This window comes from Thermobia domestica, chromosome 1, assembly GCF_964235325.1.
Source record: "Thermobia domestica chromosome 1, izTheDome1.hap1.1, whole genome shotgun sequence".
Taxonomy (NCBI): Eukaryota; Metazoa; Arthropoda; class Insecta; order Zygentoma; family Lepismatidae; genus Thermobia; species Thermobia domestica.
This window is the reverse complement of record NC_137454.1, coordinates 229,188,415-229,202,247: the sequence shown is the minus strand read 5'-3', so window position 1 is coordinate 229,202,247 and position 13,833 is coordinate 229,188,415.

The window sequence follows — 13,833 nt, the reverse complement described above, 5'->3', positions numbered from 1 at the left end:
GAGGATCATGTTATATTTTGTGTAGTGGTTTGGGAACCAGAAGCTCTAGTATATTTATTTCACTTCCGATTTGAGTAAAGGGATCACTGCCGAGATGGAATATACTCTTGGAGCACTTAATGAATTACCAAAAAAAGCCTTCTCGCTATCCATTCTATAACGCTCAATGTTATAACTGGAAGCGATTGATTTCTACCACTTCAAGTTTTAGTAGAAAGATTAGAGTCGAGATAGAACATATTCTTATTACACTTAATTGATTACAGAAAACAGCTTATCGCTAGTTAGTTTCTAATCTATAGCAATCAACACTAAAACCGGAAGTAGTTGAGTTTTGCTACTTCCGGTTCGATTAGAAGTTTAATAGAGATGATACCTGTTCCTACAATGCTAAATTAGTTCCCAAAAACAGTTTCTATAACTTATAGTTTTTGCACTATATAGATTAAATTGAAACCGGAAGTTATAGGTATTTTCTGCCACATCTTTTTCATTAAGGTGTTAATTATGAAGAAGAAGGTTATTCTTGAAACTATTTATCGATTGCCGAAAACTACCTCTTCCTATCTATTACCCTTTTCTGTCTATAGTGATCAACGTTAAAACCGGAAATGGTTCATTTCTACCAGTTCATGTTTTACTAGAGTGCTAAGGGTGAAGACGTAGATTAATCTTGAAACGCTTTTTCGATTGTCCATTCTCGATGGCTCATTCGTACCTCTTCCGGTTTTATTAGACTATTAAGAATGAAGATGAGAGTTGGCTATGAAACGTGTGATCGATTGCCAAGAAGTGCTTTTCCCTATCTATTAGCGTTTTTGTTCTATAATGATCAACATTAAAACCGGAAATGACATATTTCTACCACTTCCGATTGGTGAATCTTCTCTATTAAAGAACTCCCTCGAGATAATCATTGTATCTTTCTATTGCTAAAATAATTTAAAAATTCGCATCCGTTCAAATGTCATCGTACGGAGTAACGGACGGACGTATGTACAAACATTACGATGTTACAAGTTTCACCACGTAATCCTAATAGTAAAAACAGTAAAGATTTACGTAATATTTTCTCAATTGATTTGGAAATCAGAAGTTGTAGTATATTTTTTTCACTTCCTAGTTGAGTAGAGTGATTACTGTCGAGATGGAATACACTCTTGGGCACTTAATAAATTTTCCATTCTATTCCCTTTTCGCTATATATTCTATAACACTCAATGCTTAAACTGGAAGTGATTGATTTCTGTCACTTCCGGTTTGAGTAGAAAGATTAAAGTCGAATTAGAAAATTCTTGGAACACTTAATTGATTACTGAAAACCGCTTCTCGCTATTTATTACGGTTTCTAATCTATTGTGATCAACACTAAAACCGGAAGTAGTTGGGTTTTGCCACTCCCGGTTTATTTAGAAGTTTAAGAGAGGAAACGATACTTATTCCCACAACGCTAAACTGATTTCCCAAAACAGCTTCTCCCTATCTCCCTATGTAGATTAATTTGAAGTCGGAAACTATAGTTAATTTCTACTGCTTCCGGTTTTACTAGGATGTTAATGATGAAGATGAAAGTTATGCTTGACACGCTTTATCTATTGCCGAAAATTGCTTCTTGCTATCTTTTACCGTTTTTGCTCTATAGTGATCAACAATAAAACCGGAAATGACTCATTTATACCACTTCCGGTTTTACTATAGTGTTAAGAATGAATATGGGAGTTGTCCTTGAAACGTTTAATCGATTGCCGAAAACCTTTTGTCGCTATCTATTACAGTATGTGCTCTACAGTGATCAACGTTGAAACCGGAAATGGCTCATTTGCACCACTTTCTGTTGACTAAATAATCTCCGTTAACAAACTTGCTCGAGATAATTACTCTATTTATCTATTTCAAAAAACAGAATTAAAAAATTCGCATTCGTTCAAAAGTTATCGTGCGGAATGTTACGGTAAGTTCCACTAAGTGATCGTAATAAACAATTCATACCCCCGACCCCGCCACACACACACACACACTAACTTATGTACACACGAAAGTATATCTGGTAGTTCCCATATGCCTATGCCGGTAGCTGGAAACAGAAAGAGAGAGAGAGAGAGAGAGAGAGAGAATCTTATTGCACCTTTGCACAGAACGCGCAATTACTCAGAACATCAATTAAAAAAAGAAAAAAAGAATAGTTGTTAATGAAACTTTCAAAGATTGGTACCACTGCTGCAACATACACATGCAATTCTTCCATAATGATTGATTCGTAAGATGATGTATATGGGTTTCTTAATGACAGTGTAATAAAATGCCTTCAAATTGACCACAAAATAAAAAGTTAAATTTCTCTTTCAAATTTTATAAAATCGAAGTCGATGGTCATTATGGGAACAGTCTACAATAACAATATATGCAAACAAATATTAATATACTCCAAGCTTTCCACTGGATGCGAGAAAGCTTCGGATCATATTTGATGTCATAAGCATAAGCAGATATAAATATATATATATATATATATATATATATATATATATATATATATATATATATATATATATATATATATATATATATATATATATATATATATAACCGTCTCCTTTAATCTAGCCGGCATAACCTTGAGATATAAAACTTAAAGATTTCATTTCATTTCATTTGCGAAGAGATATATTTAAATATTTAAACTATATGTTCACGTAACATTTAGGTTCGTTGATCAAGCAGGGCGTTAAATTTCCTCATATCTAAGTGCTCCAACAACCACCATTAATTTTGCCGCTATCATTCTTTTTTTAACAATTTACTTTGACAATTTAGATTTGAATTCTCTTGACTACCGTTTCTATACATAACACTTTCTATTTTATTATGACCAACTAAGAGTTTTACAACATTGGAATTGTAAAAGTGTGCAATTTGGTGGTCACTTCACGCCAAGTTTTTCATCCCTTAATAAAGAGTGATGTGTTAGAGTGATGGGATAAGCGTTGGTTTCTCACCCCGGTGATTCTAGGTTCGATTCCCGCTGCGTAATTAAAGGAAATTTTTTATCATTTGTAACACTGGTGCTTCAAATGTAAGATGTCATGGAAAATGTTTAATTTCTCTCGGTCTTAGTTTTGAGGCGATTTTCTTCAGTGCAATAGAACAGTGACCAACGAAACTGAACTACAAGATGACTTAAGCCGTATCAACCTTGATTCGTACTATCTGGAAACGTGATGTATTTAGCGAACAATTGATGAATACGTAAGGCATATCGTTAGCATGAGTCTAAAATACAACTAATCAAAAACAAAGGTTACTTTCTCTTTCCCAACAATTACTTATGTTTCTACTACTTCTTCTACAACCGCTAGAAATATTAATGTTTTAAGTAATTCACAATTTCAGATACGTTCCATATCAACAAGAAGATTTAAAATTGAATAATCAAAAACTTTATATTAAATAAAATATGTATCCAAGGTCTCGACTTTCCAATAATAATAATAATAATAATAATAATAATAATAATAATAATAATAATAATAATAATAATAATAATAATAATAATAATAATAATAATAATAATAATAAAGAAATAACAGACTTATAATACCAATTACATAAACAATACCTTCCAATAAAGAAAAATAATTTCCACGATGGGATTCTAACCGGGTCTCTGCTATACGAGTTTTATGCTTTGCCAATCTTTTTTTTTTTAAATTCGCCCCAACCGTGGTGTTGTTCGTCAGTAGTACCTCAAGTCCTTTCGACTTATTCCAAACACGACAGGAACACGAACACAGAAGCATCGAGGACAGTTAAAATTTCGACCTTGCTTTTCAGAGTGATTCGAACCCCCAATGGGCTTCACCTCACAATTGTCAGTAATAACACACAAATTCCTCATACAAAGATAAGAAATTAAACTAGTAGTTACGAAAGATAGCAACAAAATTTTCTATATCTACACGTGTTGATAGAATTCCAAGAATGAGAAAACAATGTCTAACGTCTTTTCTTCTTTGAAAATTACAACTTAGAATGAGGAAGAATAGTAATGTAAATCGGGACCATCGTTGAAAACGATGAGGTAGCCTCAACTTGAAGAACGTTTTCGGATATTTTCTTCATTGACGAAGGTCTATATAACTTGTTTTTGATTTAAAGAGGAACTCTCGAGTAAGTCATTGTGACAGTCACTAAGGAACGTCTTCTTATACGATCATTACTATCTTGTTTATAGTCTTACATGCGATTTTAACTAGCTAATAGTTTGGGTGAAAACTGAGGTAACGCAATAGGTAAGTGGTTAGCGCATTGAACTTTTATTCGGCAGAACCGGGTTCAAATCCCCACCAGGTTCTAACGTTTTCAAATGTTTCAATTTCAATACATACTCAGTGTGACAAACAAGATTTTCTCCTCTCCAGAAAGAGAAAGATCTTGAAATGAGGAGAATTGGAGAAGGTATCAATGGAAATCAATGGAGAAACAATGATTTACACATTTATTTCCAGCAGTTGATCTAGGTTTGATATTTTCACCTACTTTAAAGAATTTTCTGATTCATGCGTGGTCAGTGATTTTATTTCTTTCAACATACAGTATATAATGAAACAATACATTACACACAGAGCAATATTGAAATTAATATATGTTGTTCTTTAGAAAACACACTCCGAACTAAAGAGATTCATTTTAGAATGGAGAACTGTTTCGTTAGTCATGTACTTTCAATTTTACTTGCAGAAAGACCTGTCTCAGTGCTACCAACTGCTGTCAATGAGGAGAAAAGTTACATGTAAGTTGGGTTGCATCTGCCCAGGCGTTTTAGAAACTCCAAATTATCTGGACCCCAAGTAACGGAATTAGAATACTTAGGGGAAGAGATACTTTTGCTGGTAGCTGTACAAGTATTTCAATGTGTGAAACAAATAAGGATGAAAGGAACATTGTAGTACGCAGTCCTTGTCACTGTTTCTTTATGACCACGTAAATGTTGTCTTGATTGAATATTTTGCTCAACATTTCTGCTGGTTTTGGGATCATCGACAAATATCTTCCATAACTAAGGTAATGAATAATGGCTGCAACATAGGATCAAGAGTCATCTGTTCGCAATCCATTTGCACAGTCGCAACAATACCTAATGACCCTTTTGTAATCTTGTGTATTTGGTTTTAGATAAAGCATTTGTATGTGTTGCTTTACGTAGGTCTTGAATACACTGTCGTTTTCAATATCTCGTCGTTATCGTTAACATACTACATATTATTGTCACCTTTTTCATCCAACATTTCAGCCAAATAACATATTGCCTGTTTATATTGCATGGATGCACAAAACAATCCTTTCAAATATTTTTGGTAATTGGAGGAAACTCCTCAAGATCCTGTGAAGAAATAGATGTAAACGGAAGTTCTCTTGTTCGCAATTTCTTCTGTTCAATAAAGGCTGCATAGGTGTTTTTGTTTCTTGAAGTTCTTGTAGATTTTATGATTGCTGTGATTACGGAGTGGTTTTCATCTGGTGTCACACGTATGGAGAATTCTATAATATGGGCTGCATTGTCAAATTTTTCATTCAACAGACGATACTTTTCTTTCAGCATTCCATGCGTAGCTTCAGCTGCCCAACAAATTCTTGTAATACACCTGGTATCATTTGCTTCTGCAGTGGACAATTGTGATATTTTTGTCTTTAAATAGATACTTCATATCCTTTGTCCGCAATATAAGTTTTACAGGGTCTATGTTCTAATCCATTAACTATTAATTCAATAATATAAAACGTACAATTCTTATGTGGATGTATCTCCCCTCCCCGAAAAAAATCGCAACAGACGCTCCTTGCTGTCAGTGTTCTTTTTTTCGCGACAAATTTACACAATGACAAAGATTCGTTGTTTCGTCTTTGTTTTAAAGTGACAAGGGTGTTCATTCTCAAATAAATTGTTAAATATCAACTGATTCTCTACATATCAAATTATGGATGGGGTGCCACAGGCCGCCAAATGGGGCCTCAGTGAATTTGGCACTTCAGGTGTGATTTCTCATTCATTCACGAAGCAAATACGCTAAAGCTACATCAATAGCTGTTCTTTTTGCATTTGTTCCCTTATAGGTGCAGTATGGTTGGTTTTGGCTAATTTTGACCATGGTGTACCCGTGATACAATTTTGGAAAAAAAATATGTGATTGTAAGGTTAAAGCGACATCTAAAATTTATTTTTTCATAATTATACTCGCACACCATTATAGATCAAAAGGGGCTCAAAATATTGAATAGAATTTTTTTAAGGGAGGAAAATGGTCGGGGGGAGCTGTTAATTTTTTCAGATAAAGCCCTTGGACACCTATACATACATCCAAGTTTGTACAAAATCGATCGAGCCATTCTTGAGAAATAAATTAATCCCACTCTTTCGATTTTGCGCCATTTCTCTTGAACCAATGAGAGTTGAAGTTTGAAACGTAAGGGATTAATGTATCTGGGAGTACCTACTTACCAGCCACTTGTCGTTCCAAGATTCATCTGGGGCCATTTCACTATTTATCCACCCATGCCCTTTAACGTGAACATAAATAGCCAACTAAAAGCTGTCAGGACTCGTGTTAGGTGGGAGTAGTATAGACTATAGAGTATGAAGGCTTGTAATTACAATATTTAAACTCCCTTTGTTTGTTTTAGATGCAGTGGGGTAAAAATGAGAATAGGTTAACTGTTGTAGGTTGCATAAGGCACTTAAGACTACATTTAAGATATTCATCCTCCTGCAGTGAATCAAGTTTATCAATGTGTTTGTCACCTTTACTATAGAGATGAAACTGCCAAGATCCACAGTCATAGATCATCCAAATTAGGGTAGTACACGTGCTGTAAGGACTCCACTGGCCAACGTATATGCATACTCGACTGCAATAATTTCCGGTACGGAATCAAAAGTGTCATGGAGAAAGAAACGAGATTGCATTCATGGTGCATGCCACAGACGCTGCGTGAGAATCTACGAGTCTGGATCTACAAACGCATAAAGGACGTTTCACAACTCTGTAGCTACGCCGTAATAGGGTCATGAAAGCACGTCTTAGTTCACAGGTGATTCACACTACGGACAAAAATACATTTACCATTGAAGAGTTGATGAACGTCCAAAATGAGCCAGTGTACTATTATTATAATATCAATCTAATATCATCTTTTAAAAAAAAATCAGCTATGGTAGTTCTCAGAGTTCATCCTGGCATGGAGATAGTGTTCCTGCAGGTATAATATCATGGAGTCATAAAGCTCCATTTCTGTGAAGCTGAGTGAAAACGCATGCTCTGAAACATCAGTCTGATGTTGTGATATCGTTCAACCTCTCAGTCACATCTCCTTTCCCAATAGATATTCCCTGAGTTTTCCAACAGAATTCATAAGTCGACCCATGTTAGCAACTTTATCACGGTGGTCAAAGGGCCGGATGGGAGCCCTCGTCTCAACCTCTTGGACTATGATTTGTGATCCAAATTGGAGGTCAAGATGTGCTCGAGGTAACACATATTTCGTCCCTGAAATGCTCCCTTGTGCAAGCAGCAGAAGCATTTCCTTCAGCAGCATAACTTACGTCAACTCAACATATGCAAATTCATAGTTACGTGAGAAGTAGGGATAGACAAAACTGGTTTTTATAAAAACCGGAAACCGGTTTCTAGAAAAACTGAAACCTGAAAACCGACATTTCGGTTTTCTCCAAAAACCGGTTCGGATTTTCGCCGAAACCGGTTTCGATTTTCTTCAAAACCGGTTCGGTTTTCACCGAAACTGGTTTCGGTGAAAACTTTTGGAAAACACAAAACTACTTCTGTCGAAACGGATTCGGTTTCCGGAGAACAACGAAACACTATTCTGGTCAGAAATAGAACAATTTTTTTTTAAAAAACGGAACCGATTTTGAAATTTTTAAAACCGGTTTCGGTTTTTCTCGAAACCGAAAACCGAAAAACCGGTTTTTGTGCCAACCACTAGTAAGAAGTTTCCAATGTAAGTAAAGCTTAAGAATGACGCTTACATCTGAAATAAAAAATAATATTAAATTACTACATTCTATTTTGTGAGCCATCTAGTGAGTGAGACAGGAACTACTGCTAATTTAGCGTAATTTGTTGATTTTTAAAATATTTGTTTACGAAAATGGTTATGGTAAAAAAAAAAAAAAAAAGATTTAAGTAAATTTTGAAGTGCGCAAAGCCCTTGAATGATCTATTTACATTAAGTGAGGGCTGGCTGTATATCAAAACATTTGTCTGTTATTCATCACTAAAACTTTTAATCAAATTCTACTGACATCTTGTTAATATTGTAAACAAAGATTGAAATGTATTCTTTAAGTGTTACGTCCCACGCGTATGTCCGCTAGGCTAAAGGAGACAGCGATGACTAGAAATGAATGAAATGGCAGAATGAAGAAAATTGGAGGAAACGGGAGAACCTCGAGAAACCCACCCACACGATTTTTATCCACCGCAAAGTCCACTTGGCGTGAGCTGAGATCGAACCAACTACAACATGCACCAGAAGTGAACTCTGTACCACTGAGCCACCGCGGCCTCTAAAAAAGTTGAGAACCCTAGGTTGGGAACAACTGTTATACAATGGATTGATAAATTATTTGCCCCTTGTTTTTGTAATTTCAAAAGCATTATGAATAATAAGTCAGGTTAACACAACGTATGGTTTTTTAATACTTTTTAAACTCCAAAATAAAAATGACAAATTTATCGCAGATTATTCCATCTAACATGTTTGCAGTTACGGAAAACAATTATTGATTTATTGCTTTTGTTTTTCGTTTGAATATTTATCTGAACGTACGAAAGAAAATAATATATGGTACTTCAATAAATCTTTTAAATTATTTCTTAGTATGCTCTTCCATCTTCATTCTTGTCAACCCTGTAATGATTCTCGTATTTTCAACGTTCTCGTCGTATTCGCTCTCTTTCAGATACTTCTTCGAAATTCCGCTTTCTTTTCCAAAATTAATAACTTCCTTCATTGCAAGGGCATCCACATGTGTTTACATCTCATCTAAACCATCTGTTTATGGATTTACAAAGTCTCCCTTAAATACATCGAACAATGATAGAAGTTGTAATACTTCTTTACACAACAATATTACAAGAAAAGCTGTTATACAATTAAAACTTAACAAAATACATATGTTCCACATGTGGTAGCCTCATTCGTAAAGAAAGTTGTATTTCATTCAGCATCGGATATTCTGTTGATTCAATAATTTCAAAAAGAACTGTTGAATCCTGTCTCATCCAGTTAACTTCCTAGTCAAGTTCTTGTGCATACTGAGCTGTTGTTAGTATTGTACAAAGAGCCGAAAAGTTTTGCAAATACTTTCCATTTCACCTAAAGTCCTTTGTATGAGCCAAGGCACGGCAGCTATATTCATAATTTTCTTCTTTTTTCAATCTTCCAAAATTATTAACAGTGCAATCTGATCTTTGATGTAGGGGTTTCTATTATTATTGTTGTCAGCGTAGTTAAAATTTGCCAAAAGTCTCCCCTATTGGAGGCGTCTCTAGTTCTCCTGGACGGCTCTCATCGTATAGCAAGCGTTTCCTTAACGACAACCACCACTACAGCAACACAACAGTCTTTTCCACCATGGTCTTCTTTTCTGGCGTGAATTTGACTCTTTTTCTCTCTCTCTCCTCCTTTCTTCTCTCCCTAAACTCTCTGTACTGGAGTTGAAGATTATTCCATCAAATTCAGATTCTGGGATGTCGCTCAACAATTCGTCTTCTGATAGTTCGTTAATATGGTCATCTGAGCCAATAGTAGTAAGCGAATTGTGTGTATGAATCCCTGCAAATACAAGCTTACAAAACTCAAAAATGTCAAATCTCTGTTCTTCTCCTTCATTATTTTCTATCTTCAAATTCCAAGAGGAGCCACTCAGTGTGTCGCTCAAGGAGGTGGAAGACATATCAGATTCTATCCTCTGCATTGAAGGGTCTTTATGTAGCTCACGAAATGTACGAAGATCTGTTCTCACGCTAACGTACGGAAGGATTCCCTTAAACTTCATGTCTTCAAGCGAGAACCAGAAAACAGCAAAACCAGTTACTGTATATATGAAAGATGGTCTTACAACTTCTTCATCGAAACGATATGTATATATTAAGTTGCCGTTGCTGTCATAGCTTTGATATTCTCTACATCTTCGCTCGCAGCTGATGGTCAAGGGTGCGTCGTCAATATAAGGAAATGATTGCTCAAATTTTGCAAGGAAAGAAGTTTTCTTCCAATCTGTCATATCTTTTTAGAGCTGTGTCTGTATACGTGTTATTCAAAGATCAATGGGCGCTGCACTGAATTTTCAGGCTCTTAGTAACGCTAACAATGAGCACAAGAATAGGAACTCTAATTCTATCAACAATTATTTACAATATTCTGTATTAGACATAACATAAGGAATAAACTAACAATATTTACATATTGAAGACAGATCAATAGAACATTGTGAATGTATATGTTTGTGTATAAGTGTTCTGCTCGAGGGAAAATTTTATAACATTTGCCGAGCGAGGTCTGGCTAGCCATTACAGAATGGTTAGGGCCACGGTGGCTTAGTGGTAGAACGTTCACCTGTGGTGCGTGGGGTCGCAGGTTCGATTCCACCTCGCGTTAAGTGGGTTTGTGGTGGACAAACACCACGTACTTGGGTTTTCTCGGGTTCTCCCGTTTTCTCCCACTTTTATCATTCCATCATTTCATTTATCTCTCATCATCACCGTCTCCTCTAGCCCATATGGCATAACTGTGGGACGTAAAACCCAAAGATTTCATTTTTTCAGAATGGCTAAATATAGCCTGTTTCTTTCTCAGTAATTTCATTCTGTGAGAAAGTAGAAGTTAGTAGTTAAGGGATAGCTTAGAAATTAGAATAAGGGATTCCACGTATTTAGAAACTGAGAAACAATGAGTATTTTTCTTTTAAATTCTTACTTGTGGAGGGAGGGAGGCATGTTGGCACAGTGGTAGAGGGTTCACCTCTAATGCAAGGGGTCCCTGATTCTATCCTTGGTGACACGAGTACTCTGGGTTCTCCCGTTTCCCTCTACATTACCATTTCATCAATTATAACTTCATTCACTCCCCTTATTCACCTATCTCCTTTAGCCTAAACAGCATAAACGTGGAATGCAAAACTGGAATGATTATTCAACTCCATTCGAGTTTCTGTGTAAGCATCGTTATGCAACACCGGGATTATGAAGTACAGATCCACTATTACCATGAACTCAGAACTATGACTTGGGATTCAATCCAGTCCATCACCTAAGATCAACGCTTAGTGGTGCTCTCAAACAGGTCGGGTCGGGTCAGCTCGAGTCGGGTTACGGGTAGGGTCAGTCGGTTCAGCTCGGGTCGGGTTATCCAGGTCAGGTTGTCGGGTCGGGTCAATCGGGTCAGCTCGGGTCGGGTTATCGGGTCGGGTCAGTCGGGTCAGCTCGGGTCGGGTCACTCGGTCAGTTCACTTTGGTCAACTGAGTTTAGGTTGAGCTTAAACTCGGCTGGAGTAGAAAGCTGCTGTTTTTCACCAGCTGCGTAATTAAAAATAGCAATTTTCAATTGATTTTATAGAAACCATAAATCTATTTTGAAAACTTGCAGCTAGTGTTTTTATGGTAAATGCTTATTTTTGTACTTGTGTGTACTTTAATTTTTAAATGTGGAAGATTGATTTTACCAATAGACTGTAATATTAATATCTACGCCAATATGGAGTCTGGATTTAGAACAAAACTAAAAGTTGTTTAAGCAAGGCCAAAACAAAGATTGGATATGCACGACCAAGCCCAAGTATGGCCGCGGTGGCTCAGTGGTAGAGAATTCATCTCTGGTGCGTGGAGTCCATGGTTCGATCCCAGCTTGTGCTAAGTAGGCTTTGTGGTGGAGAAATGCCGTGTAGTGGGTTTTTTCGGGGCTTCTTCTGTTTCCTCCCACTTTCTTCATTCCGCCATTTCATTCATTTTTCATGATCACCATCTTCCTTAGCCTCGGTGCAGAATCGGGGGACCTTAAACTGAATATTTCATTTCATTTCATTTCACCAGGTCCAAGAACATCGATACATGAACAAGAAAAAGATTGGATATGCAAGACGAAGTGCATAGTAATCTTGCTCTTGGCCTTGTTTTGGTGATCACCAAGTAGCGATGAGCATATTTTCTTGCTTTCCGTATAGTATGAAAGACCATAATCAAAATCACACTTGGTCTTCATTTGTACCGATAAGACTAGCATTTTTGGCTCTTGTATAGCATGAAAGACCACCAAGACTATGAAATGCAGGACCAAGACTTGACTGTGCAAGACAAAGAATAAGACGCAGTATTGATGACCAAGACCCAGGGTGCGAATTGTTTGAATTTCATTTCTTGGGCTGAAAGTGATGAAATAAAATTAGTACTTAATAATTAATTATCATACTGTATTTTAAAATTTTAAATTACAAAATTCATATTATGTATCTTCTTACTTGCAACTATATATACTGTAAAATACGTTTTAATTACCGAGAAAGAAATATCAAAGTGGCGCGGGTCCCGGAATCATAAGAACCTATTTTGGAATGGAAGTTGAAGGATTGGAAAAATCACAGGTGTTCTCCCGTTTCCTCAAGCCTTATCATTGTAGTTAAACGATTTCCTTTTGTCTCCGCCAAGAGACTCTTGCTACTGCCTTCCGAGAAGACCCCCTGCCTTCCGAGCGATTCCTTCTGTTTTGCCTATTCCTGTTTCGCCTACTAGCCTCCCAGAAATATTTATGAACATTTCTAAGTTATCAAAATTGTAGGCGAAACAGGAATTCCTGTTTTGCCTATTACTGTTCCGCCTACTGTAAAGACAAAGGAAAATTTTTGAGTTTGGGATTTCAGCTTTTTATATGAATCCGGGATATTGATTTAATGCTAGTCATCAAAAGGAAGGAAAAACGTTTTAGCATGAAATAAAAGTAAATGAAGAAGTTGAAAAGAAAAGAAAAATAGAGAAGAGCTATGTTATTGTACATGTTCATTTATTTGTATTTCTTTCTTTCTGTCGTACACTCATACCCAGTTTTCCAAACATATGCAATAGGATACAGTATCAATGTAATCCATTAAATCTATACCTTTAGATTTTAATCTCTCCTTCAAAGTATTAATTCGCTGATCTAGGCGTTTGTGCTTCAATTTCTGCACTTTTGACCGGTTCTCTATCTTCAGTAACAACATTAGATTTTCATTCTCCTCCTGTTCTTGCTTCAATAACTCCAACAATGTATATAAATATATTGGGATGCTCATGAGACAATTTTCTCTTCAGTTTTGACTGCCATTCCTCAACACTGTTCTTCTTGTCCATTTGTTACATTTTTAATATACCATACAGTTCAATAAAAGTAAATGAGTACTAGGGTGACTATTAAATTTTCTTCACTCTTTTACTTGGCTATTCTATTGTTCATTGGTGAAATCTGACAAACCAACTCTGTGCTCATTATACTACGAAAGTCTGTGACTTGCACTACGATAGCAATAACCCCCCCCCCCTCCGAAATAATAATAATAATAACTAAATGTCACTGTGCTGAGCCTTAGAGCAAAGAAATGAACGTATCTGTAAATCTTTGGAAGTGGTAGAATTGGATCCTCGATTACCCTGTTCGTCATTTTATCCACAAAAGTTCTGACTTTCCTTACGGCTCGTGCGAATCTATAGGCCTAGCTGACGATTTTATGGGCTCATCTCCAAGAAGAACAACAGTGGCTTTGCATCCGAGCGTACATATCATGTA